General features: G+C 46.5%; 1 protein-coding gene across 3 annotated transcripts in view; it reads left to right on the top strand.

The window, feature by feature from the left end:
- COX10 (cytochrome c oxidase assembly factor heme A:farnesyltransferase COX10) overlaps nucleotides 1-23742 on the top strand; it is a 1230266-nt gene that overhangs the window by 271362 nt on the left and 935162 nt on the right. For 2 of the 3 annotated variants that reach the window (XM_068263379.1, XM_068263381.1), the window contains one exon: nucleotides 23395-23451. The exons of the other annotated variant lie outside the window; for it this stretch is intronic. The gene's annotated coding sequence lies outside the window, so the exon portion shown is untranslated. The remainder of the gene's footprint in view (nucleotides 1-23394; nucleotides 23452-23742) is intronic. 3 annotated transcript variants of the gene reach the window in all.

Genomic DNA, 23742 nt, shown 5'->3' with positions numbered 1-23742 from the left:
GAGGCCCTTGATGCAATTTGCAGCAGTCCCAGCACCATGAAAGCGGCTGGAGCTGCAGAAAATGGCATTATACTTTGTTATTGTGGGTACTTGTTATGTGACATCATGGCTAAACTTCTTACAGAGGATCATGATGGCAATACATGTTATGGGGGATCATCATACTAAACCTGTCCAAGGTGTATGTTTCTGGATGTCTCAGCCGAGAATGGAGCATGTGTACAGGTGTCTCCTGACCCCGCCCACTGGAAGCAAAGCCGATGTGTGCCATGCTGGCATCGCTCCACCCCTTTCCATAGAAACAGAAGTTAGATTCCAGTTCAGTGACACTTTGTGGCATTCTCCTTTAAGTGTGTCCATTAGTACTGGAAGTTGACTTTATTCTGAGGACACAAAGCAAGCATTGTGACAAAAATGCCTTTTCCATTATACCATATCCTAGCCAGATACGTAATGTAGGATAGCATTTAGGCATTGAAAGAGTGTTTAATCATTACCGCCGTTGCGTTCTCCTGGATTGAATTTGGATGCATTGATAATTGCAACTTTCAAGATAATTTTCATTTCGAAGTAAACAGCTTCTCTGCGTCCAACATTTAATGTCGTTCCCTGCATTAATTTCCATGTATTACGGGCCGCATACTAAACAATCGCTAAAATCTATACATTTTTTACTGCTTTCGCTGAAATCAATCTGTGATCCTGGATCAAAACCAACCGTATATTATGCATGTGACAAAAAAAAAGGAAAAAGTTAGCAAATGCTATTATCCAAAATACGTTGAGTTAATTAGAAAGCGCTTGCCAAGCACAACTGGAATTGTATCAGATACGTTGTTTAGAAATCAACAACAGAATGGTCATTAATGGCGAACGCCGAGGGCACAGCAGCAAACCGTTTATAGATTCCAGTTTGGTTCATTCTTAGGGTAAAGTTTACTCATTGCCTAGTCGGAGGCCATTTTGCATGTGAGCAAATCTGGAAGAACAATATTTATTGGAGCAGAGGCAAAAGGTCCTACATCCCTTTACAACTCTCCCCAGTCTCTGCACCATTAGGAATTATAATTTAAAGAGAAGACAAATAACATTTATATCGTGCTTTTCTCCTGGTGGGCTCAAAGTGCCTGAGCTGCAGCCACTAGAGTGCACTCAGTAGGCAGTAGCAGTGTTGTGCTGGGTACATACGTTGCAATTTCCCGCCCGATCGACAGGTCGAACGATTATTCCCGACATGTCTGCTCTCGATCGATAAAGCAATCGACTTTCTAATGCTAAGTGTGCAAAATCGATTGCTTTATTGACTGGGAGCCGATCGGACATGTCGGAAACAATTGACCGACCCGTCGATCGGGTGGGAAATTGCATTGTGTGTACCCAGCATTAGGGAGTCTTCCCAAGGTCTCCTACTGGATAGGTGCTGCCTTACTGAACAGGAAGAGCCGAGATTCAAACCCTGGTCTCCTGCGTCAGAGGCAGAGCCCTTAATCTTTACACTATCCAGCAGGGTCGGACTGGGCCACAGTAGTACAGTTTTTTCCCTCGGTGGGCCCCGCCTACAGGTCTCTGGTGGGCCCCCCTCCTTATCTGACAGAGCTCCAATTGCTGCCTGCAGCACAAAAATTCTCTTCTCAGTGCTGTAATCACTCATGCTGAGACCAGTGGCGTAGCTAAGTAGCTGTAGGCCTCGATGCAAATTTTACAATGGGGCCCCCCAAGCACTCTATACATAACAATTGATATGACGCACCAAAACCTGCCAATGGCAACTACAGTGTCAGAGGTGCAAGAAGGGGATGGGAAATGGCTTGTTAATGATTACCACTGTTCAAAGTATCTATAGAAGTGATTATTATGAGCAAAGGACCAATAGAGAGGTAATACTGTAGTTGAGGGAGGGCCCTTTAGGGCCCCTTTGGCCCAAGGGCCCCGATGCGGTTGCAACCTCTGCGGTCGCAACCTCTGCAAAGTAGGACATTACTTTATATTGAAGGAGGGGACTCTATGCAAAGTTTTGCTGGGCAGCAGTGTCTCTGAATTACAATGCTGCTAAGATCATGTACATTTGGCCCTGTCCATAATACATCATGACCACGCCCACCTTCCATTGCATGGTCACGCCCTTTTTTCACCGCAATCATGGGATGTGTGGGCCCCAGGTTGAGATTTCTTTGGTGGGCCCCCAGTGTCCCAGTCCGACCCTGCTATCCAGCCACTGTAAAAGGACAGCTATAGCGAAGATTTTGACATACTGCTAACCTTATGGTTATCTATGTAATAGCAACCTAATAAAAATGTTCATAAATGCTACTTATCACCTTCTTGCAGATACCCATTTGTCAATGGCCTTACTGGGGTGATCCCCCTCTTCATTTGGTGTGACAGACTAGGTTGGGATTTTGGGAAAAAGTGTCTGCTGTTGGCAGGGGCATAACTAGAAATCTTTGGGACTTTGATGGCGGCCCTCCAGTATTCACACCCTTTCCCTTGCCTACCCGTGGTGTACGTCACAGTATGGGGTGTGTGGGGTAATTTGCAACGGTCATAAAAGTGTGGACATCCTAATCGTCACACCCAGCCACAAAAACACCTGATCTGAAGGATGGGCCCCTTTATTGGAGGAAGCGAAGTAGTAGTTTGGCTGTGGGCCCCCCTGCGGTCTTAGGAGAAGCTCTCCTGTAGTCACGCCCCTGGCTCCCTGCGGTCTTAGGAGAAGCTCTCCTGTAGTCACGCCCCTCGCTCCCTGCGGTCTTAGGAGAAGCTCTCCTGTAGTCACGCCCCTGGCTCCCTGCGGTCTTAGGAGAAGCTCTCCTGTAGTCACGCCCCTGGCTGTTGAAGTGGTGTAAAACTGGCCATACTCAGGTGAACTATGGCCTCATATGCCAAGCCCATAAATCCCTTCACGGTGTGAAATTGATTGGATTGTGATTGATACTTAGGCCTGGTACACACTGTGCAATTTTCACTATTGATCTTACTTTTGATCGAGAAAATGATCGGATCAGGAGGAGAAAAAATATACAGCTTTCTGCTTGCCCATGACCGATCCCAGGCTCAAAATCAATCTCTTACTTAATCGAAATGCAGAGGCTGCCGTCATACCACCAGGGCCGGTTCTAGCTGCAATGGGGCCCCGGGGAGAAATGAACCTGGGGGCCTCCTGACAGACCTGACTCCCCCCAAGGCATTAGGGGCTTCTTTGTTTCTGCCAAATCTCCCCATAGCCCCTGAGCCGCTGGCTGGGCATCCAACATCTCCCCCCAACTTTATTGAGGTCCCGGGTACATGCAGAGTTTTCGGCAGTGTAGCGACTCACCTGTCCCGGCTGGTGTGCTCCTCCATATGTCCATGGTTCTGTGCTGTCCTTTCTTCATCCTCGTAGGAGTGCCTCTGCTCCAAGACCCAGCCCATGTTATTATGTAATAGGCCTCCGGTTCACAGAGAAGATGTGGCCAACAGGGAGGAAGATGGGAACGCATAGAGCCATGGACCAATGGAGAAGTGCGCCAGCCGGGACAGGAGAGTCTCTACACTGCCGAAAACTCTGAACTTACCACCCGAATCAGGGCCCGGGGCAATTGCCCAGTCTGCCCCTATGGGTGTGCCGGCCATGAATACCACTCTAGGTATACTAACCTTTCCGATGCCCAACTATGCTATGTTTTGACTTGAGTGAGGATGGCAGATTTTTGCCGCAAAGGGTTCAGTTATGTCTTGATGAACCAGAACCCCTAGGATTTTGTAGAAGGCCTAAAGAGCCCAGATGCCCCCATATTAGAAAAAAAAACACAGCTTCACATGTGCAAGAAGTTACTCCCATAGTGCATGAGCTCACTGTGTGACTATTCCTTATAGGAAACACATAGCGCATGAACTCACTGTGTGACTATTCCTTATTGGAGACCCATAGTGCATGAGCTCACTGTGTGACTATTCCTTATTGGAGACCCATAGTGCATGACCTCACTGTGTGACTATGCCTTATAGGAGACCCATAGTGCATGAGCTCACTGTGTGACTATTCCTTATAGGAAACACATAGTGCATGAGCTCACTGTGTGACTATTCCTTATTGGAGACCCATAGTGCATGAGCTCACTGCATGAATATACCTTATAGGAGACCCATAGTGCATGAGCTCACTGTGTGACTATTCCTTATAGGAGATCCATAGTGCATGAGCTCACTGTGTGACTATTCCTTATTGGAGACCCATAGTGCATGACCTCACTGTGCGATTGATTATTCCTTACAGGAAACCCATAGTGCATGACCTCACTGTGTGACTATTCCTTATAGGAGACCCATAGTGCATGAGCTCACTGTGTGACTATTCCTTATAGGAAACACATAGCGCATTAGCTCACTGCGTGACTATGCCTTATAGGAAACCCATAGTGCATGACCTCACTGCATGACTATTCCTTATAGGAAACCCATAGTGCATGACCTCACTGCGTGACTATGCCTTATAGGAAACCCATAGTGCATGAGCTCACTGCGTGACTATGCCTTATAGGAGACCCATAGTGCATGACCTCACTGTGTGACTATTCCTTATAGGAGACCCATAGTGCATGACCTCACTGTGTGACTATTCCTTATAGGAAACCCATAGTGCATGACCTCACTGTGTGACTATTCCTTATAGGAGACCCATAGTGCATGAGCTCACTGCGTGACTATGCCTTATAGGAGACCCATAGTGCATGACCTCACTGCGTGACTATTCCTTATAGGAAACCCATAGTGCATGACCTCACTGCGTGACTATGCCTTATAGGAAACCCATAGTGCATGAGCTCACTGCGTGACTATGCCTTATAGGAGACCCATAGTGCATGACCTCACTGTGTGACTATTCCTTATAGGAGACCCATAGTGCATGACCTCACTGTGTGACTATTCCTTATAGGAAGCCCATAGTGCATGACCTCACTGTGTGACTATTCCTTATAGGAGACCCATAGTGCATGAGCTCACTGTGTGACTATGCCTTATAGGAGACCCATAGTGCATGAGCTCACTGCGTGACTATTCCTTATAGGAGACCCATAGTGCATGAGCTCACTGTGTGACTATGCCTTATAGGAGACCCATAGTGCATGACCTCACTGCGTGACTATGCCTTATAGGAAACCCATAGTGCATGAGCTCACTGCGTGACTATTCCTTATAGGAGACCCATAGTGCACCAGCTCACTGTGTGATTATGTCTTATAGTAAACCCGTAGCGCATGAGCTCACTGTGTGATTATGCCTTATAGGCAGTGGCGTCCCTACCATTGGGCGCAGGGGGCGTGGCGCCCTGGGTGACTGACACCCAAAGGGGTGTCGCCACGACCCCCCATGGAAGGGGAAGAGCAGCGCTAAAAGGAGGGGTGGGGGGCAGCGGCAGGGAGGGGGGACAGATCCCCCCTCCTCCCTCACCTGGGTCCCCTCCTTCAGCCTCTCTTCCCCGCTGCCCGCCCCGGACCCCCCAGGTGTGGAAATCCCCACAGCCCACTGTGGGGACTGCCTCCCGGAGACAGAGCAGGGCTACGGGAAGATGGCTGCTGAAGCCCTGCACTGGAGACTTTGTGTCTCCAGTACAGGGCTTCGGGCGCCATCTTCCCGTAGCCCTGCATTCTGCCTGTCAGCGCGGGAGATTTGGCTGCAGGAGGATCGTTGCTGGAGGATCGTCAGGGAGCTGCGCATGTGAGGCCGGCCAGGTGAGTGAAATTATTTTTTTTACAGGGTTATTTTCTGTTGAATGCTCCCTACATACCGATTATTTTCTGGTGAATGCTCCCTGCATAACGATTATTTTCTGGTGAATGCTCCCTGCATAACGATTATTTTCTGGTGAATGCTCCCTGCATAACGATTATATTTTTGGGGAGAGCTGCTCACATAGCGATTATTTTCAGGTGAATGCTCCCCAAATAGCGATTATTTTCTGGTGAATGCTTCCCACATAGCGATTATTTTCTGGTGAATGCTCCCCACATAGCGATTACTTTTTGGTGAATGCTCCCCACATAGCGATTATTTTCTGGTGAATGCTCCCCTCATAGCGATTATTTTCTGGTGAATGCTGCGCACATAGCGAATATTTTCTGGTGAATGCTCCCCACATAGCGATTATTTTCTGGTGAATGCTCCCCACATAACGGTTATTTTCTGGTGAATGCTCCCCACATAGCGATTATTTTCTGGTGAATGCTGCGCACATAGCGATTATTTTCTGGTGAATGCTCCCCACATAGCGATTATTTTCTGGTGAATGCTCCCCACATAGCGATTATTTTCTGGTAAATGCTCCCGTCATAGCGATTATTTTCTGGTGAATGCTGCGCACATAACAATTATTTTCTGGTGAATGCTGTGCACATAGCGATTATTTTCTGGTGAATGCTGTGCACATAGCGATTATTTTCTGGTGAATGCTGCGCAAATAGCGATTATTTGCTGGTGAATGCTGCGCAAGTAACAATTTTTTTTCTGGTGAATGCTGCACACATAGTGATTATTTTCTGGTGAATGCGGCGCACATAGCGATTATTTTCTGGTGAATGCTGCCCACATAATGATTATTTGCTGGTGAAATGTTGCCCACTTTACGATTTCTGGTGAAATGCAGCTCTCTTTACGATTATTTTATGGTGAAATGCTGCTCGCTTTACGATTATCTTATGGTGAAATGCTGCCCACTTTAGGATTATTTTATGGTGAAATGCTGCTCTCTTTACGATTATTTTATGGTGAAATGCTGCCCACTTTACGATTATTTTATGGTGAAATGCTGCTCTCTTTACGATTATTTTATGGTGAAATGCTGCCCACTTTACAATTATTTTATGGTGAAATGCTGCCCACTTTACGATTATTTTATGGTGAAATGCTGCTCTCTTTACGATTTTATGGTGAAATGCTGCACACTTTACGATAATTTTCTGGTGAAATACTACCCACTTTACGATTATTTTCTGGTGAAATTATCTTATAATAACCGGCACCGGGTGTCAAACGCCCTAGGTACGCCACTGCTTATAGGAGACCCATAGTGCATGAGCTCACTGTGTGAATGAATATGTTTTATAGAAGTATCTTTTTGCTCACATGGAGCTGGTTGGATACTTGTAAGACGACCCCATTATGGCCTCAATACTGGTATGCTTACCATCCATTTTACTGCATGTGCAGTATTTTACCGCATGTGGTAAAAGCAGTATGCTATAATGGTAGATTTAAATCAGAATTTACTGCATGCTGTCAAATATACGGTATTTTGCAATATTTTAACGAAAATGCGAATTCTCATGATAAATAGTGGCCATTTTATCACTTACCAGTAGTTTACCGATCAGTTTAACCACTTCAGCCTTCAGTCGTTTTTCACCTTATGTATCCGAGCAATTTTTACCTCCCATTCATTCGCCAATAACTTTATTACTACTTATCACAATGATTTGATCTATATCTTGTTTTTCCGCCACCAATTAGGCTTTCTTTTTTAGGTGGTACGTTTTGCTAAGAATTTTTTTTTTTTGTAAATGCATTTTAACAGGAATATTTAGAAAAAAAATTGAAAAAAATCATTATTTCTCAGTTTTCAGCCATTATAGCTTTAAAATAATACATGCTACCATAATTAAAACCCACATATTTTATTTGCCCATTTGTCCTGGTTATTGCACCATTTAAATTATATCCCTCTCACAATGTATTGCGCCAATATTTTATTTTGAATTGCGCCAATTATTTTAGTTTTGCATCCATCACTATTTACAAACTAATAATTTAAAAAATATTAGTTGTATACCCTCTTTACATGCATATTAAAAAAAAAGTTCAGACCCTTAGGTAACTATTTTTTTTTTAACCACTTCACCCCAAGGAGGTTTTTACCCTAACGGACAAGAGCGATTTTCACCTTTCAGTGCTCATCCTTTTCATTTGGCAATAGCTTAATCACTACTTATCACAATGAAATGATCTATAGCTTGTCTTTTTCACCACCAATTGGGCTTTTTGGGGTTGATATTTGTTTTCAGTAATTACTTTATTTTTATGTATTTTAACTACTTTGGCCTCCTGGACGTACTAGCTACGCCCAGGAGGCCATGTGCGCTGCCGCGTGCCCCCGCGGCCGATCGCGCACGTGCACGCTCACCCCCGACCCGCGATTCTCTAGCCAAGCAATCAGTGAATCGGGCTATGGTGCCCGATCACTGATTGCTCTCCCCCCGAGAAAAACTGTCAGCTTCGCACGGAAGCTGAGGTTTTTCTGTTCCTATTTCCCCCGACGTCACTCTAAGCGTCCGTGTTATGCTTAGAGTGACGTCATTGTAAACAAACTCATGGCTGCCATCTTGTGGCCAAAAAGCTAACTGCATGAAAATGCAAAAAAAATTTAAAAAATAGACCAATATGTAAAAAAAAAAAGTTGATTTGCATCCCACCCTCCCAAAAATACCCACATAATAAAATGTTGAATAATAAAAAAAAAAAAAAACATTACAACTAAAAAAAAAACAAACACATAAATATTTACCTAAGGGTCTAAACTTTTTAAATATCTATGTAAACATGAAATCTTTCTATTTTTTTTTTTATTATAAGCTTGTAAATAGTGATGGATACAAAATGGAAAAAATGCACTTTTATTTCCAAGTAAAATATTGTCGCCATACATTGTGATAGGGACACAATTTAAACGGTGTAATAACCGGGACAAATGGGCACATACAATACGTGAGTTTTAATTGTGGAGGCATGTATTATTTTAAAACTATAATGGCTGAAAACTGAGAAATAATGCATTTTTTCCTTATTCTTCCTGTTAAAATGCATTTACAGTAAAGTGGCTCTTAGCAAAGTGTACCCCCCAAAAAAAGGCTAATTGGTGGCGGAAAAAACGAGACATAGATCAGTTCATTGTGATAAGTAGTGATAAAGTTATAGGCTAATGAATGGGAGGTGAACATTGCTCGGATGCATAAAGTGAAAACGACTGAAGGCTGAAGTGGTTAAAGGGGAAAACAAGGAAAAAATGAAAAATTACACTATCATTTCTCCAATTTCATCCCCTATGGTTTTAATATAAACACTGCTACTGTGCATAAAACCCACACATTGTATCTGCCTATTTGTCCTGGTTATCACAAGATTTTAATTATGTCCCTAATACAAAGTATGGTGACAATATAGTATTTGGAAATAAAGGTGTATTTTTTTGGGGGGGGGGTTCACTATTTTCATGTGCACAAGAATGCATGTGCACGCGCGCACGGGAGCGCGCACAGCAGCAGCGCATGACGTTTTAAAATGTCCTAGAGCCATTAAGAGACTCCAGCAGGACGTTTTAATACGTCTGCATGTCACTAAGTGGTTAAATTGTAATTTTTTTTCTTTAGTTAAAAAATGTATTTGGGTATTTTTTGGGTGTGGGAGGTAAACAGTTAATTTTAAATGTAATGTATTGTTTTTTTTTATTAAAAATGTAGTTTTACTATTTACAGTGAGTTTTTGTTTTTCTATCCTGTGAGCAAGCATGCTCGATCACAGGAACTACAAGGAGGAGGTGATTTTTTTTTTTTTCAGAAACACTAAACGTTAAAGTCACGTCCAAAAGGCGAAAATAGTTAAGGACTACAGGCATTACCCACAGAGCTTTCTGTTGGTGAGCTCTGATCCCTGCCGGAGTGTTTGTTTATTTTTATTTTTTTTGTATTTATTTGTTGTTGTTTTTTATAATACATTTTTTTTTTTTATTTCCATCCCTCCCTCCTCCCGCCAGCTAGTCACAGCGATTGGCTGTCATAGGCATCAGCCTAGGACAGCGGATCGCTCCTGTCTCCCCCATGGGACAGCCGTGTGACACGGCTGTCCCGAGTACATCTCTGCCATAGATCGCAGTGCTGTACACAATAAATAGACAGCAGTTTCGCCGTCTAACAGTCTCTTAGCAGCGATCGCCGCTGGGAGACTGATATGGAGAATCGGCGCACGCAATCTCCTGCAAAGCCCCACCCCAGGACTTCACGCCAATTGGCATTGAGTGGTCCTGGGGCTGCTGCCGCGTCCACGCCAATTGGAGTGGAGCAGTCGTTTCGTTGTTAAGACCTGCCTGTACCGGGTGGTAAAGTCAATTTGTGTGCATTTTGCAGTTTTTAGTGGAGTTCCTATTCCTGTTTTAGTGGAATTCATATTCAGACTGTATAATAAAAAATAGTACAAATAAAACTCCAAATACAGTATTTACTTTTATTTTTTTTAGGGGATGCCTATAAATAAATTTCCAAGGGTTGCTACATTACCAAATTCGCCTTCCCCTATCAAATACCCAACACATTCTTTCAATATTGCCCAAAAAACGTAAAATACCAAATGCGGTATTTTACCGACACAGAAATATTTACCGCACATAGCTATCAGAATTGAGGCCTGTATATTATGTCAGCACTACATAAATAGGAGAAATGTCTTTTGAAGGGGATAAAGAACCTTTAAGTATCTCAGGAATAGAGAAGTCAGCACAGAGAATTAAAGAGTCGTATTCAAATTCTGGGAGAGACCCAAGATGCAAACAGGAACGTTAATGAAACAAAGATTCTGCAAACACGACTACAAAACGCAGCTTGAGTCAATTAGGCAGCGATGGGCGGTTTCCGGTTACTTCAGCGAACTACGCTACTTAAACCTGTCAGCTCCACTCAGTCAGAGCTTGACGTCCAGAATACGTTGTTAATTTCAGAAACCATCTATTTTCCCGGCCATCATGGAAGTGCTGACTACATTACGCTTGATTGCTATTTTTGGACGGCTCGCTAGCTGCCGAAAGTGGCAGAAACCATTATTTTGAAACTGCCGACATTTGGAAAGAAACCATGATATTCTCTGTGCTCTTTACCGAACATTAATTCGCAAGCTTATTCTGAACTCACATCTTCCTTCACAACTCTTTCCATGGCTCAAAAATAATTTCTAGTTTATGGGTCAAAAGCAGAGACGGATCTAGGGGGGGGGGGGGGGGGGGGCAAGCAGGTATCTTGACCCAGGCGCAGTTTGTTAAATTCTTAAAAAGGCGGCAAAATGAATGGCAGTTTAGGCGCCAAAACCTGACCTTTAGGCGCCAAAACCTGACCTTGCCCCAGGCGCAACTTGGTCTTGATCCATCCCTGGTCTAAAGAACAAACGAAACGCAGAAGAGATTGTGTATGGCTTTCATAATCTAAAACATCTCTATGTCACTGGTCTCTAGTGATTGGATAGGCTGCAATCTCATGTATATGAGGGGTCAGTGATGTCACTGGTCTCTAGTGATTGGATAGGCTATGTTCTCATGTATATGAGGGGTCAGTGATGTCACTGGTCTCTAGTGATTGGATAGGCTGCGTTCTCATGTATATGAGGTGTCAGTGATGTCACTGGTCTCTAGTGATTGGATAGGCTGCGTTCTCATGTATATGAGGTGTCAGTGATGTCACTGGTCTCTAGTGATTGGATAGGCTGTGTTCTCATGTATATGAGGTGTCAGTGATGTCACTGGTCTCTAGTGATTGGATAGGCTGTGTTCTCATGTATATAAGGTGTCAGTGATGTCACTGGTCTCTAGTGACTGGATAGGCTGCGTTCTCATGTATATGAGGTGTCAGTGATGTCACTGGTCTCTAGTGATTGGATAGGCTGCATTCTCATGTATATGAGGGGTCAGTGATGTCACTGGTCTCTAGTGATTGGATAGGCTACATTCTCATGTATATGAGGGGTCAGTGATGTTACTGGTCTCTAGTAATTGGATAGGCTGCGTTCTCATGTATATGAGGTGTCAGTGATGTCACTGGTCTCTAGTGATTGGATAGGCTGTGTTCTCATGTATATAAGGCGTCAGTGATGTCACTGGTCTCTAGTGATTGGATAGGCTGTGTTCTCATGTATATGAGGTGTCAGTGATGTCACTGGTCTCTAGTGATTGGATAGGCTGCGTTCTCATTTATATGAGGTGTCAGTGATGTCACTGGTCTCTAGTGATTGGATAGGCTGCATTCTCATGTATATGAGGTGTCAGTGATGTCACTGGTCTCTAGTGATTGGATAGGCTGCATTCTCATGTATATAAGGGGTCAGTGATGTCACTGGTCTCTAGTGATTGGATAGGCTGCATTCTCATGTATATGAGGGGTCAGTGATGTCACCGATCTCTAGTAATTGGATAGGCTGCGTTCTCATGTATATGAGGTGTCAGTGATGTCACTGGTCTCTAGTGATTGGATAGGCTGCGTTCTCATGTATATGAGGTGTAGTGATGTCACTGGTCTCTAGTGATTGGATAGGCTGGGTTCTCATGTATATGAGGTGTCAGTGATGTCACTGGTCTCTAGTGATTGGATAGGCTGCATTCTCATGTATATAAGGTGTCAGTGATGTCACTGGTCTCTAGTGATTGGATAGGCTGCATTCTCATGTATATGAGGTGTCAGTGATGTCACTGGTCTCTAGTGATTGGATAGGCTGCATTCTCATGTATATGAGGGGTCAGTGATGTTACTGGTCTCTAGTAATTGGATAGGCTGCGTTCTCATGTATATGAGGTGTCAGTGATGTCACTGGTCTTTAGTGATTGGATAGGCTGCATTCTCATGTATATGAGGGGTCAGTGATGTTACTGGTCTCTAGTGATTGGATAGGCTGCGTTCTCATGTATATGAGGTGTCAGTGATGTCAGTGATGTCACTGGTCTCTAGTGATTGGATAGGCTGCATTCTCATGTATATGAGGGTCAGTGATGTCACTGGTCTCTAGTGATTGGATAGGCTGCGTTCTCATGTATATGAGGTGTCAGTGATGTCACTGGTCTCTAGTGATTGCATAGGCTGCATTCTCATGTATATGAGGGGTCAGTGATGTTACTGGTCTCTAGTGATTGGATAGGCTGCGTTCTCATGTATATGAGGCCTCAGTGATGTCACTGGTCTCTAGTGATTGGATAGGCTGCGTTCTCATGTATATGAGGGTCAGTGATGTCACTGGTCTCTAGTAATTGTGTAGGCTGCGTTCTCATGTGTATGAGGTGTCAGTGATGTCACTGGTCTCTAGTGATTGGATAGGCTGCGTTCCCATGTATATGAGGCGTCAGTGATGTCACTGGTCTCTAGTGATTGGACAGGCTGCGTTCTCATGTATATGAAGGGTCAGTGATGTCACTGGTCTCTAGTGATGGGATAGGCTGCGTTCCCATGTATATGTGGTGTCAGTGAAGTCACTGGTCTCTCTAGTGATTGGATAGGCTGCGTTCTCATGTGTATGAGGTGTCAGTGATGTCACTGGTCTCTAGTGATGGGATAGGCTGCGTTCTCATGTGTATGAGGTGTCAGTGATGTCACTGGTCTCTAGTGATTGTGTAGGCTGCGTTCTCATGTGTATGAGGTGTCAGTGATGTCACTGGTCTCTAGTGATTGGATAGGCTGTGTTCTCATGTATATGAGGCGTCAGTGATGTCACTGGTCTCTAGTGATGGGATAGGCTGCGTTTTCATGTGTATGAGGTGTCAGTGATGTCACCGGTCTCTAGTGATTGGACAGGCTGCGTTCTCATGTATATGAAGGGTCAGTGAAGTCACTGGTTTCTCTAGTGATTGGATAGGCTGCGTTCTCATGTATATGAGGTGTCAGTGATGTCACTGGTCTCTAGTGATTGGATAGGCTGCATTCTAATGTATATGAGGGTCAGTGATGTCACTGGTCTCTAGTGATTGGATAGGCTGCGTTCTCATGTATATGAGGTGTCAGTGATGTCACTGGTCTCTAGTGATTGCATAGGCTGCATTCTCATGTATATGAGGGGTCAGTGATGTTACTGGTCTCTAGTGATTGGATAGGCTGCGTTCTCATGTATATGAGGGTCAGTGATGTCACTGGTCTCTAGTAATTGTGTAGGCTGCGTTCTCATGTGTATGAGTTGTCAGTGATGTCACTGGTCTCCAGTGATTGAATAGGCTGAGTTCTCATGTATATGAGGTGTCAGTGATGTCACTGGTCTCTAGTGATTGGATAGGCTGCATTCTAATGTATATGAGGGTCAGTGATGTCACTGGTCTCTAGTGATTGGATAGGCTGCGTTCTCATGTATATGAGGTGTCAGTGATGTCACTGGTCTCTAGTGATTGCATAGGCTGCATTCTCATGTATATGAGGGGTCAGTGATGTTACTGGTCTCTAGTGATTGGATAGGCTGCGTTCTCATGTATATGAGGGTCAGTGATGTCACTGGTCTCTAGTAATTGTGTAGGCTGCGTTCTCATGTGTATGAGTTGTCAGTGATGTCACTGGTCTCTAGTGATTGTATAGGCTGTGTTCTCATGTATACGAGGTGTCAGTGATGTCACTGGTCTCTAGTGATTGGATAGGCTGCGTTCTCATGTATATGAGGCGTCAGTGATGTCACTGGTCTCTCTAGTGATTGGATAGGCTGCGTTCTCATGTGTATGAGGTGTCAGTGATGTCACTGGTCTCTAGTGATTGTGTAGGCTGCGTTCTCATGTGTATGAGGTGTCAGTGATGTCACTGGTCTCTAGTGATTGGATAGGCTGCGTTCTCATGTATATGAGGCCTCAGTGATGTCACTGGTCTCTAGTGATTGGATAGGCTGCGTTCTCATGTATATGAGGGTCAGTGATGTCACTGGTCTCTAGTAATTGTGTAGGCTGCGTTCTCATGTGTATGAGTTGTCAGTGATGTCACTGGTCTCTAGTGATTGGATAGGCTGTGTTCTCATGTATACGAGGTGTCAGTGATGTCACTGGTCTCTAGTGATTGGATAGGCTGCGTTCTCATGTATATGAGGCGTCAGTGATGTCACTGGTCTCTCTAGTGATTGGATAGGCTGCGTTCTCATGTGTAGGAGGTGTCACTGATGTCACTGGTCTCTAGTGATTGGATAGGCTGCGTTCTCATGTGTATGAGGTGTCAGTGATGTCACTGGTCTCTAGTGATTGTGTAGGCTGCGTTCTCATGTGTATGAGGTGTCAGTGATGTCACTGGTCTCTAGTGATTGGATAGGCTGCGTTCTCATGTATATGAGGCGTCAGTGATGTCACTGGTCTCTAGTGATTGGACAGGCTGCGTTCTCATGTATATGAAGGGTCAGTGAAGTCACTGGTCTCTCTAGTGATTGGATAGGCTGCGTTCTCATGTGTATGAGGTGTCAGTGATGTCACTGGTCTCCAGTGATTGAATAGGCTGTGTTCTCATGTATATGAGGGGTCAGTGATGTTACTGGTCTCTAGTGATTGGATAGGCTGCGTTCTCATGTATATGAGGCCTCAGTGATGTCACTGGTCTCTAGTGATTGGATAGGCTGCGTTCTCCTGTATATGAGGTGTCAGTGATGTCACTGGTCTCTAGTGATTAGATTGGCTGCATTCTCATGTATATGAAGTGTCAGTGATGTCACTGCTCTCTAGTGATTTGACAGGCTACATTCTCAGTGATGTCACTGGTCTGCTATACATAGTCAGGCTGCATTATTATGATAATGAAGTGAATCTGATGTCAGTTGTTCAGATGAGAGGTGAAAGGTTGAGTAGTATTGAATAATTAACATATTTTGCATGTACGGTTGCTGGTGCATTAGATACACATAAAACAGTTTCTATCAGGAAGACAAGACAAGGCATTTTTCCCTGGCTTGTATGGTATTCCATTCCCTCTCCATATAGATACAGCGGACGTCAACAACACATACGCAGATGATGCCTTCTAATGCGAGGAATGAGCCGAGAGGCCTTTAATATTAATGGGGCAGGTCAGCCGGCTTTGAATCGTGGCATTGGTGGTAATTAGAGAAGGCTGGCCGTGCTTGCAGCGGCATTCAGGATTTGACAAGCCGAGCACGCACATCCCGGAGCCGGCTGAGGATTGAAGCTGGGCCTTGAAGTGTGTCTGATGGGAGCTTGTTCCCCGTCAGCATCAGGTTCAAACAGCAATCCAATTTACATTAGTCATTAAAGGACTCCTCCTTTTAAAGTATTTAAAGGGCAATGATTTCATTTGTTCCAAAGGTCTCTGCTAGCAACAAATGTAATATTATATTTAAAGTGAACCAGAGTAAGGAAATACTTAAGAAGAAGCCTCTGGTTTTCCTCGTTCCTGTTGTTGCTCGCTCTGACCCTCCGGAAGATCCGGGTCGGTCTACTTTTCAAGCATGGGCAATGGGCATCTGTGCTGCACCCTCATAAGCATAGCAGTGTCTGCATGATAGCACAGGGCCACTCATGCACTAGCGGCTCTGGCTTACTGTACAGGCGTGGTTGTACTTGTGCACTAGCGGCTCTGGCTTACTGTGCAGGCGTGGCTGTACTTGTGCACTAGCGGCTCTGGCTTACTGTGCAGACACGGCTGTACTTGTGCACTAGCGGCTCTGGCTTACTGTACAGGCGTGGTTGTACTTGTGCACTAGCGGCTCTGGCTTACTGTGCAGGCGTGGCTGTACTTGTGCACTAGCGGCTCTGGCTTACTGTGCAGACACGGCTGTACTTGTGCACTAGCGGCTCTAGCTTACTGTGCAGACACGGCTGTACTTGTGCACTAGCGGCTCTGGCTTACTGTGCAGGCGTGGCTGTACTTGTGCACTAGCAGCTCTGGCTTACTGAGCAGGCGTGGCTGTACTTGTGCACTAGCGGCTCTGGTTTACTGTGCAGGCATGACTGTACTTGTACACTAGCGGCTCTGGCTTACTGTGCAGACGTGGCTGTACTTGTGCACTAGCGGCTCTGACTTACTGCGCAGGCGTGGCTGTACTTGTGCGCTAGCGGCTCTGGCTTACTGCGCAGGCGTGGCTGTACTTGTGCACTAGCGGCTCTGGCTTACTGTGCAGGCATGACTGTACTTGTTTACTAGCAGCTCTGGCTTACTGTGCAGACGTGGCTGTACTTGTGCACTAGCGGCTCTGGCTTACTGCGCAGGTGTGGCTGTACTTGTGCACTAGCAGCTCTGGCTTACTGTGCAGACGTGGCTGTACTTGTGCACTAGCGGCTCTGGCTTACTGTGCAGGCATGACTGTACTTGTGCACTAGCGGCTTTGGCTTACTGTGCAGACGTGGCTGCACTTGTGCACTAGCGGCTCTGGCTTACTGCGCAGGCGTGGCTGTACTTGTGCACTAGCGGCTCTGGCTTACTGCGCAGACGCGGCTGTACTTGTGCACTAGTGGCTCTGGCTTTCTGTGCAGGCGTGGCTGTACTTGTGCACTAGCAGCTCTGGCTTACTGAGCAGGCGTGGCTGTACTTGTGCACTAGCGGCTCTGGTTTACTGTGCAGGCATGACTGTACTTGTACACTAGCGGCTCTGGCTTACTGTGCAGACGTGGCTGTACTTGTGCTCTAGCGTCTCTGGCTTACTGCGCAGGCGTGGCTGTACTTGTGCACTAGCGGCTCTGGCTTACTGTGCAGGCGTGGCTGTACTTGTGCACTAGCGGCTCTGGCTTACTGTGGAGGCATGACTGTACTTGTGCACTAGCGGCTCTGGCTTACTGTGCAGACGTGGCTGTACTTGTGCACTAGCGGCTCTGGCTTACTGCGCAGGTGTGGCTGTACTTGTGCACTAGCAGCTCTGGCTTACTGTGCAGACGTGGCTGTACTTGTGCACTAGCGGCTCTGGCTTACTGTGCAGGCATGACTGTACTTGTGCACTAGCGGCTTTGGCTTACTGTGCAGACGTGGCTGTAATTGTGCACTAGCGGCTCTGGCTTACTGCGCAGGCGTGGCTGTACTTGTGCACTAGCGGCTCTGGCTTACTGCGCAGGCGTGGCTGTACTTGTGCACTAGCGGCTCTGGCTTACTGTGCAGGCGTGGCTGTACTTGTGCACTAGTGGCTCTGGCTTACTGTGCAGACGCCGCAGTACTTGTGCACTAGCCGCTTTGGCTTACTGTGCAGGTGTGGCTGTACTTGTGCACTAGCGGCTCTGGCTTACTGTGCAGACGTCGCGTTACTTGTGCGCTAGCGGCTCTGGCTTACTGTGCAGGCGTGGCTGTACTTGTGCACTAGCAGCTCTGGCTTACTGTGCAGGCGTGACTGTACTTGTACACTAGTGGCTCTGGCTTACTGTGCAGGTTTGGTTGTACTTGTGCACTAGCGGCTCTGGCTTACTGTGCAGGCGTGGCTGTACTTGTGCACTAGCGGCTCTGGCTTACTGTGCAGGCGTGGCTGTACTTGTGCACTAGCGGCTCTGGCTTACTGTGCAGGCGTGGCTGTACTTGTGCACTAGCAGCTCTGGCTTACTGTGCAGGCGTGGCTGTACTTGTGCACTAGCGGCTCTGGCTTACTGTGCAGGCGTGGCTGTACTTGTGCACTAGCAGCTCTGGCTTACTGTGCAGGCGTGGCTATACTTGTGCACTAGCGGCTCTGGTTTACTGTGCAGGCATGACTATACTTGTGCACTAGCGGCTCTGGCTTACTGTGCAGGCCTGGCTGTACTTGTGCACTAGCGGCTCTGGCTTACTGTGCAGGTGTACCTAAACTTGTGCACTAGCGGCTCTGGCTTACTGTGCAGACGTCACTGTACTTGTGTGCTAGCGGCTCTGGCTTACTTTGCAGGCGTGGCTATACTTGTGCACTAGCGGCTCTGGCTTACTGTGCAGGCGTGGCTGTACTTGTACACTAGTGGCTCTGGCTTACTGTGCAGGCGTGGCTGTACTTGTGCACTAGCGGCTCTGGCTTACTGTGCAGGCATGGCTGTACTTGTGCACTAGCAGCTTTGGCTTACTGTGCAGGCGTGGCTGTATTTGTGCACTAGCGGCTCTTGCTTACTGTGCAGGCGTGGCTGTACTTGTGCACTACCGGCTCTGGCTTACTGTGCAGGCGTGGCTGTACTTGTGCACTAGCAGCTCTGGCTTACTGTGCAGGCGTGGCTGTACTTGTGCACTAGCAGCTCTGGCTTACTGTGCAGGCGTGGCTGTACTTGTGCACTAGTGGCTCTGGCTAAACTGTGCAGGCGTGGCTGTACTTGTGCACTAGCGCCTATGGCTTACTGTGCAGGCGTGGCTGTACTTGTGCACTAGCGGTTTTGGCTTACTGCGCAGGCGTGGCTGTACTTGTGCACTAGCGGCTCTGGCTTACTGTGCAGGCATGGCTGTACTTGTGCACTAGCAGCTCTGGCTTACTGTGCAGGCGTGGCTGTACTTGTGCACTAGCGGCTCTGGCTAAACTGTGCAGGCGTGGCTGTACTTGTGCACTAGTGGCTATGGCTTACTGTGCAGGCGTGGCTGTACTTGTGCACTAGCGGCTTTGGCTTACGGCGCAGGCGTGGCTGTACTTGTGCACTAGCGGCTCTGGCTTACTGTGCAGGCGTGGCTGTACTTGTGCACTAGCGGCTCTGGCTTACTGTGCAGGCGTGGCTGTACTTGTGCACTAGCGGCTCTGGCTTACTGCGCAGGCGTGGCTGTACTTGTGCACTAGCGGCTCTGGCTTACTGTGCAGGCGTGGCTGTACTTGTGCACTAGCGGCTCTGGCTTACTGTGCAGGCGTGGCTGTACTTGTGCACTATCGGCTCTGGCTTACTGGGCAGGCGTGGCTTTACTTGTGCACTAGCGACTCTGGCTTACTGCGCAGGCGTGGCTGTACTTGTGCACTAGCGGCTCTGGCTTACTGCGCAGGCGTGGCTGTACTTGTGCACTAGCGGCTCTGGCTTACTGTGCAGGCGTGGCTGTACTTGTGCACTAGCGGCTCTGGCTTACTGTGCAGGCGTGGCTGTACTTGTGCACTAGCGGCTCTGGCTTACTGTGCAGGCGTGGCTTTACTTGTGCACTAGGGGCTCTGGCTTACTGCGCAGGCGTGGCTGCACTTGTGCACTAGCCACTCTGGCTTACTGTGCAGGCGTGGCTGTACTTGTGCACAAGCGGCTCTGGCTTACTGTGCAGGCGTGGCTATACTTGTGCACTAGCAGCTCTGGCTTACTGTGCAGGTGTGGCTGTACTTGTGCACTAACGGCTCTGGCTTACTGTGCAGGCGTGGCTGTACTAGTGCACTAGTGGCTCTGGCTTACTGTGCAGGTTTGTTTGTACTTGTGCACTAGCGGCTCTGGCTTACTGAGCAGGCCTGGCTGTACATGTGCACTAGCGGCTCTGGCTTACTGAGCAGGCGTGGCTGTACTTGTGCACAAGCGGCTCTGGCTTACTGCGCAGGCGTGGCTGTACTTGTGCACTAGCGGCTCTGGCTTACTATGCAGGCGCGGCTGTACTTGTGCACTAGCGGCTCTGGCTTACTGTGCAGGCGTGGCTATACTTGTGCACTAGCGGCTCTGGCTTACTGTGCAGGCGTGGCTGTACTTGTGCACTAGCAGCTCTGGCTTACTGTGCAGACGTGGCTGTACTTGTGCACTAGCAGCTCTGGCTTACTGTGCAGACGTGGCTGTACTTGTGCACTAGCAGCTCTGGCTTACTGTGCAGACGTGGCTGTACTTGTGCACTAGCGGCTCTGGCTTACTGTGCAGGCGTGGCTGTACTTGTGCACTAGCAGCTCTAGCTTACTGTGCAGGCGTGGCTGTACTTGTGCACTAGTGGCTCTGGCTTACTGCGCAGGTGTGGCTGTACTTGTGCACTAGCAGCTCTGGCTTACTGTGCAGGCGTGGCTGTACTTGTGCACTAGCGGCTCTGGCTTACTGTGCAGGAGTGGCTGTACTTGTGCACTAGCGGCTCTGGATTACTGTGCAGGCGTGGCTGTACTTGTGCACTAGCGGCTCTGGCTTACTGCACAGGCGTGGCTGTACTTGTGCAATAGTGGCTCTGGCTTACTGTGCAGACGTGGCTGTACTTGTGCACTAGCAGCTCTGGCTTACTGTGCAGGCGTGGCTGTACTTGTGCACTAGCGGCTCTGGCTTACTGTGCAGGCGTGGCTGTACTTGTGCACTAGCAGCTCTAGCTTACTGTGCAGGCGTGGCTGTACTTATGCACTAGTGGCTCTGGCTTACTGCGCAGGTGTGGCTGTACTTGTGCACTAGCAGCTCTGGCTTACTGTGCAGGCGTGGCTGTACTCATGCACTAGCGGCTCTGGCTTACTGTGCAGGCGTGGCTGTACTTGTGCACTAGCGGCTCTGGATTACTGTGCAGGCGTGGCTGTACTTGTGCACTAGCGGCTCTGGCTTACTGTGCAAGAGTGGCTGTACTTGTGCACTAGCGGCTCTGGATTACTGTGCAGGCGTGGCTGTACTTGTGCACTACAAATTCAAAAATGGAGACTGCACACAAAAGGCTCCAGCAACAAGCTGTATTAGTGAACATGTAGAGACACATAAACATGTTTCGGGCGGAGCCCTTACTTAGGCGTGCCACACCTATCACCTGTGACACCTAAATACGCCCCACACAGGAAGTCATGTGACCATCACATGACCCAAAGAAGCATATACAACAACAAACGCATCAATTATCCATTAAGCGAACTACACCAACGGTGTCTACCCCAGTAAAATGCTGAGGAATAGGACACCCAGACATAGTTATATTTTATGCAGTAATTCGTACAATCAATTATAATCAAAATCAGAACATTATAGTTCTATCATATTTTAACGATACAATCTTGACAAGTCCTGTTATAAACATTCTGCGCAATCCATTTCAACCTAGGAGAGAAGACATAATAGAAAACACTTTAACCACTTCAGCCTACAGTGATGAGAATTTTTTTACATCTGAGCAACTTTCACCTCCCATTCATTTGCCAATAACTTTATCACTACTCATCACAATGAATTGATCTATATCTTGTTTTTCCCGCCACCAATTAGGCTTTCTGTGGGTGGTACATTTTGCTAAGAGCCACTTTACTGTAAATGCATTTTAACAGGAAGAATAAGAAAAAAACGGAAAAAATTCATTATTTCTCAGTTTCAGCCATTATAGTTTTAAAATAATACATGCCTCCATAATTAAAACTCACGTATTGTATTTGCCCATATGTCCCGGGTATTTCCCCGTTAAAATTATGTCCCTATCACAATGTATGGCGATAATATTTTATTTGGAAATAAAAGTGCATTTTTTCAATTTGCGGCCATCACTATTTAAAAGCCCATAATTTACTAAATCATATTGATATACTCCTTTGACATAAATATTTAAAAAGTTTAGACCCTTAGGTAACTATTTGTTTTTTTTTATTATTGTAATTTTTTATTTTATTTTTTATTAAAACTTGTATGTGGGTATTTTTTGGTGTGGGAGGTAAACAGGGGATTTTACATGTGTAAAAATGTATTTTATTCAATGTAAGGTGATTTTGGTGTAGTTTGCTATTTGGCCACAAGATGGCCACAGTCAAAAAGTCCTGGGAGCGATAGAGCTCAGGGGAACTTTTTGATCTCAGAAAAGCCGCAGCGTCTGAAGAGACGCTGTCGGCTTTTCTCCGGGGGGGGGTCCGATCAGTGAAAGGGATTTATAATCCCTTTCATTGATCGCTGGGCTAACGGCCCCCAGCGGGAGCGCGCACGAGGGGGGTCCTCTGGAGCGCGCGCGACCCGCGGGAGTGCGCGCTGCCTAACTGGACTAAATTTTCGTCCAGTTAGGCTGAAGTAGTTAAACTCAAATTTTCGTTTAAACCATTAGGACATACACAATCTAATTTTCTTATCCATTTGGCCTCACACTGCAGCAGCAGCTTCTTTCTGTTACCACCTCTCAGGGAGTTTTGGCACATCCTCAACCACAAATCTCCGTAATTGGCTTGCTCTGTGGCGAAATTGTAAGAAGTGCCTGGATACAGAGGTCTCATATTCTTTTTTGCCTAAAGCAAAGTTAGTAACGTCCCTCTTATGCTCTTGTATCCGCTCCTTCACAGGTCTCTCAGTCTTTCCAATGTATACATACCCACAAGGGCACTTGAGACCGTAAACCACATACGGGCTCAAGCATGAAAACCTGCCCCTGATGGGTATGCTGGACCCAGTGGAAGGATGAGAGACACTGCTGCCCTTAATGATAGCTCCAAAACAGTTACAACTCAACAGAAACCATGCCACCCTCAAATAAACTTAAGATCTGCTGTTTCAATACCCAAGGTCTAAACTCCCCTGCCAAACGTTCTAAGATTTTACACTATCTACACAAATCTAAAGCCCAAAGCCTTTTCCTACAAGAGACCCACTTTAAATCCTCTTCCATACCAGATTTACAAAGTGGTAACTTTACTACATGGGTGCATAGCACAAATCCAGATACCAAGTCTAGTGGGACCTCCATTGCATTCCACAAATCCCTTCCTATATTAATCATAGACCAACAGACTGATTCTGCAGGTAGATTTGTCACGGTCAAAGTCTCTATACAGTATATGGTGCAACTTACACTGTTTACATGCCTAATCAGAATCAACTGAAATTTGCTGTGCCTTTGTTTAAACGCATTGCTCTGTTTTCTTCAGGCACCTTGATCTTCGGTAGAGACATGAACCTGCCCATCAACCCTAAACTTGACTCAGGTAGGTGCTCTCTCTCAGCAGGTGCTTTACACTGCTTCAGGAAAAACATATCACACCTGGCCTTGTTAGATATATGGCGGATTCTAAATCCACAAACTAAAAACTTCACTTACTTCTCTCACCCTAATGGGATGTATTTAAGGATAGACTACCTTTTTGCCTCAGCATCTATTCTAGACCTTCACCCTGAAACTGATATTGATGTTATATAATTATCAGATCATGCTAGTTTTTCTTTCCTTTAATGTCCCAAACTCTCTAGCTCCCCAATGGTCTTGGCGCCTTAATGAC

This window comes from Hyperolius riggenbachi, chromosome 12 (genome assembly GCF_040937935.1).
Source record: "Hyperolius riggenbachi isolate aHypRig1 chromosome 12, aHypRig1.pri, whole genome shotgun sequence".
Classification (NCBI taxonomy): Eukaryota; Metazoa; Chordata; class Amphibia; order Anura; family Hyperoliidae; genus Hyperolius; species Hyperolius riggenbachi.
This window is presented reverse-complemented; position numbering and strand designations above follow the sequence as displayed.